This window comes from Eulemur rufifrons, chromosome 30 (genome assembly GCF_041146395.1).
Source record: "Eulemur rufifrons isolate Redbay chromosome 30, OSU_ERuf_1, whole genome shotgun sequence".
In the NCBI taxonomy this organism is placed as follows: Eukaryota; Metazoa; Chordata; class Mammalia; order Primates; family Lemuridae; genus Eulemur; species Eulemur rufifrons.
In genome coordinates this window covers 58,741,953-58,747,112 of record NC_091012.1, presented here as the reverse complement: position 1 = coordinate 58,747,112, position 5,160 = coordinate 58,741,953, and the positions used below count along the sequence as shown (strand labels likewise).

The following is a 5,160-nucleotide window of genomic DNA, read 5'->3' as shown; positions in this document are numbered from 1 at the left end:
GGGGGAGTGGATGGGAAGGTAGATTGCAAGCATTTATCATTTAATGGCTTTTTTAGATTCAGAGCAATTTAACTCAATTGAAATTTTATACTTTCCCAAAATATGGTTGTTCAGACTAAAAAGGACTTTTTTTCTTTCTCTTTTGGATAGGAGTTTAGCAATTCACAGATGTAATACTGACCTTTGGGACTATTCTGATTGGTAGATATTTATGGTTTTTAGAAAAGAATAGTTACTCAATATAGTTCAGTGAAACAAAACAAAACAAAAAAGCCTTCAAAACCCAGGATCCAGGATTGTGGTAGCTGGGGGAGATAACAAGATAGGCTCTGAGTGGTCTGATGTGGTGCTTCACACCACATGAATGATCTTATTTAGTCTTTACAACACCCTGTGAAGGGGATGGTATCATATCCATTCTGCAGGTGAGGAAACTGAAACTTCCAGAAGTGAAATATTTTGCCTAATGTCACTCAGATGAAATTGGGGCTTGGTCCCAGAGCTATATGACTCCAATGTGATAAAGGGGAATAAAGCAAAGATGCCCTAATAGTTTCAGAGTCAGTCAGTCTCTCTCTCTCCCCGTCTCTCATGTATATCTCATCTGTGAGGGCTAGACTAAAAACAGGTGTGATAATGTGAAGGTCAAATCCAGTTATAGAACTTGCAGATGCTGATGCGCTGGTGAGGACAAAGGAAAGAGAGGAGTGATTAAGGTACATAGGAACCAGCAAAAGTCACTCAAATGACAAAGCCATAAAGATGGATGCTAAAATGAAATTCGAGGAAAAGGCAGAGAGGCTGAGTAGTTGAGTATTCTCAGCATGGAATTTAAAGGGGAAAGAGATACCAACGGGAAGTGGGCACATTTTGAATGCCTCCCATATACCAAACACTATAATATTTATAAAGCTTAGACTACATTAATAGTTTACACATTGCCTAACATTTACAACAATCCTATAAGAAAGCTATGCTTATCGTCATTTTACAAATTTGTGTTTAATTCTTCAGACATATACTTATCAGTTATATGCCAAGCACTGGCTGGTGTGAAGAGAGTGAGATTCAGAGAGATTAGAGGCCTGCGTACGTGCGTATGGACCAGCGGTGAACGATCGTTTGAGCCCGTGTGTTGCTGTGGAATCCTTAATCTGCCAAAGAGAGATTTAGAAGTTGATGAAATGGCCACTTCATTTCAATGCTGACAACTTCAGGGCGATATACTGAAGTCTCCCCAGCAGAGACAGGAGAAACCTTCATAAGACTGTGGTCCACAACACCAATTGGAGCTCCATCAAGACTCCAGGAGACCTGTTTACTAGAAGCATGCTCAAAGTGTGGTGTTGGTCTATCTATGAGGGTGCTTGCCTGGCAAGTCTGGGCTTGGGTGCAGCTGCTGTAGCAGAATTTGGACCCCAAGTTCAGGAACTTGGCCTTTGGCAGTTGTTCAAGCCTGTAGAGCTCCACGTACACTTTCCATAGTCCTTTTGCTGCCCGGTGGTTGGCAGTTTGAATTCAATGGTGCTTTCAAACTCTTCCATCTCTGCAGTCCTAATCTAATATAGAAGTTACTGAGCTTATAGGAAATTTTCAAGATTTTTCTCCAAGCAAAATGATTGAGTCCCAGCCTGTCTTTGTAAATGAGGAGGCCGTCAGCACATACGCCCAGCTTGATGTCCACATCTTCTCAGTCCTTGGCATCATGAAGCTCAACACCATATATGCGAAGTCCCTTTGTATCATCTATGAACCAATAATCAGCTTGTGCTGGAGACAAGCCCCTATGGTTTTTGTAACGTTCTGCCACCACGTCTTCCAGCTCCTTAGTCTTATGGTTCATAGTCTCCAAGTTCAGCCCGTAGTATGTCGGATCCCAAGATGGCATGAAACACAGTGGAGCAGGGCAGGTGGCCAGAGGCAATGTCCTACCAGAGCTGAAGGCACAACAAGTATCTGGTGATATCTTCAATCTATTGAAAAGGGTCAAGAGGATAAAACTTCACATTAAAAGTGAACAGCCAGGGAAGATTTTACAGTTGTCTCGTTTGTTTGTTTGTTTGTTTGTTTGGGGGGGGGAGAATCTAGCCATATTTTCTTCTCAGAGTTTTCCTGAAACATAAGTCCAAAGCGATCCTTCTCCACGAGATTGAGGTGTTCACACACTTTGTCAAATAACACTTGTTCCTTAGCAGCTATATATAGCAGTCACAGCTATATTCGGTGCCATCTAAGAGGATCACTTTACATTGGACAGTTTTGGTCTTCCCAATGGCTTTTTTTTTTTTTTCCCAATGGCTTTTTGAGAGGCCTTCTTTGCTTTTAGCTCATTGGTCTGCACTTTCTTGGTCTCTCATTTTGCTGCTGCTCCTTCTGATTTGTCTTCCTGTATTTCCTTTACCTTCTCCTCTTCTCTCTCCCTACTTACTAACTCAGCAGGCTGTCTCTCAGCTCTGCTCATGGAAGGTTTTTCTTCCTTGACTTCAACCTTAATCTCCAGTTGGCTTCCTCTGAGCCACTTCTTCAGCATCACCCTTGGCCTGTCTCTTTTCTTCCAGAAGGGGTTCCTCTTTTTCTAAGACCTGTTCTTCCACAACTGCATGAGTAGGCTCTTTTTTATCTCCTCTGTCTTTGGCCACTAATAAGTGACTTTTGTTTCTTTAGCCATGGGGCTATGAACTGAGAAATACCCCTTCTTTTAGATAGCTCCTTCTGTCTCTTCTGGCAGCGTACACTACTTTGGCTTTAAGCTGCAGGAGATGGCTGGGAACCTTTCTCCTCAGGATCAGATGGTTGATTCTGCTGGTTTGCTGAAACTTTAGGTTGCTCCTTGGTTACATCTGATAACTGGTCAGAGTCCTTCACTTCAGATGCAGAGGGGTTACAGCTTATGCAGGCCCAAGATGACATTGGAAATTGGAGAAGCGTGTGGACCCTAGAAAATTGTCTGCTACAAGACAAACCTCCAAAGCAGCCCTTCCTGCGAAGTCACTCTCTGCAGCTCACCTCCTTGTTCTGGAATTCCAGGCAGGCTCTCTAGTTGTGCTCTGGGTAATGGCAGAACCCAGCATGGAGAGAAGGCAAGCTAGCCTTGATGCCCTGACCCAATGCTCCTAATGCTTTCCATGAAACTCCTTGCAGTTCTTCCACCAAGAGACAGAGGGAGTGGGGTTGCAGAAGCAAATGGTGTGGGTGGCCGGCATGACCAGCAGTTTCTTGTCCATCCACTGGGGCCAAGTCCAGTAAGGGGCTTCTCCTTGCCTGCCCCAGCCCAGGTGGCCCAGGGGCTCAGCCCACACAATCTGACAATGGGCATCTACAGAAAACCTGTTATTCATTGCATGCCGCTCAGCTGAGGGTCCCTCTCGTGCACCTGCTGAGTCCTTCCTTGTCTTCTGCTGTCGTGCCCAGAGGTGGTGCTGGCCACGAGTGGCCCCAGCTACCACAAATGCAGCCACATTGATTTGCAAGATGCAAAGTGAAGGCTGCGCAGTCCATGGAGGTAGCAGAGCTGTTATGTCATCAGGCTGTGCTCCAGGCATGAAAAATCGAGGAGACCTTTTTTTGACAGTTGCTATGGTTTGAGTACATCCCCTCAAAATTCAGGTGTTGAAACTTACTGGCCAATGTGATAGTATTAGGATATTGGGCCTTTAAGAGGTGATTTGGTGATGAGGGCTCCTCCCCTTGTGAATGGGATTAGGTGCCCTTATAAAAGGGCTTGATAGAGTTTGTCTCTTTCTGCCCTTCCACCTTCCACCATGTGAGGCAACAGCATTCTTCTCTTCCAGAGGATGCAGTGTTCAATGCACTATCTTGGAGGCAGAGACTGGACCCTCATCAGACAGTGAATCTACCAGTGCCTTGATCTTAGACTTCCCAGCCTGCAGAACAATGAGAAATAAATGTCTGTCCTTTGTACATTCCCCAGTCTTAAGTATTCTGTTATAGCAGCACAAAGTGGATGAAGACAAGAGTCCTCCATAGAAAAAGACCAAGAACTACATCAGTAGTGAAGAGGCCATTTTTTTTCTTCCCATAACTTTCTCTTACTAGAAAGGGGCCAAATCCTAAGAAGGTAAGAATGGGGAAAGAGAAAGAACCACCAGAGAGTTGCCTGGTTTGTAGCTCCCAGTGTCACTATACTGATTTGAAACCTCTTCCTTTCCTCACACACACACACTAACAAAGGAATGTCCAAAGGAACCAGAAGCTGTCCACTGAGCTCGCCTTTGTTCCTGAGCTCCTGACAGGCGTGAGGAGATAGAGGGCAACACTGAGCCATGAGTTCGACCACGTAGGATGAAATTTGTGATTCTGTCTACGTGGAATTGCAGGTTCTCAAGGTGTAAAATTCAATCTTTCTATGCTCACTTACTTCTTGGCTTAATACAGTAATCAAATCTTGTCTTTATTCAAAATGTTGATGTTTTCTTCCTCATGGATTTTTTGGTATTAATTTTGATTTTAAGAATTATTGCATTAAACTATTATATGTTTTGATTACTGCTTCATTCTAGTGCCTCATCCTAGTCCTGGTGCTGGCTTAAGCAAGTTTGAATGAGGGTGTAAGGAAGGAGAGAAGAACGAGAGAACAAATGCCGTGCTCTATCTAATTGAATTCTCAGGATCCTGTCCCTTTTGTTTAAAAAAAAATTGTTTTCTTCTTACCTGTTTAATTTTTCAGCTCCCTGGTCTTTGAAAAAGATGTCTGATTTCAACATTTCCAAATTAATCATATTGAAAGCTGTGCTCTGTTCTTCGTATCTACTAAACCTATAAGATAGGTATTATTTTCCTCATTTTGTATGTGAAGTAAACAGAGATGGAGAGAGCTTAAATTACTTGCTAAGGACACACAGCTGGTGGAGTGGATGAATTGATATTTCTGCCAAACCAGATCTCAGAACCTGTGGGGAAAATGCTACCTCTGCCTTCTGAGTGGTGGGTGAGCCACTGTGGTGGAACCTTGGAGAAATCATCATCAGAGACAGAAGATATTTGCATCATGATGTCATAGAGGCCATGGGGCTCCATGGAAACAGAACCAAGCAAAGAGACTGGAGTCCTGGACTCTGGGCTGGGACCCAGAGGAGATAAAGTGCTAGGGTGCCCCAGAGGAGGTCACTGGGCCATTCCAGTCTTGTGCTCAGGTGGACA

At 43.9% G+C, this 5,160-nt stretch overlaps 1 pseudogene; it reads right to left on the bottom strand.

Annotated features, from left to right (window-relative positions):
• Positions 1–1,149: 1,149 nt before the first annotated feature.
• On the bottom strand, positions 1,150–2,910 carry LOC138378909 (band 4.1-like protein 2 pseudogene; annotated as a pseudogene).
• Between the last annotated feature and the right edge of the window lie 2,250 nt (positions 2,911–5,160).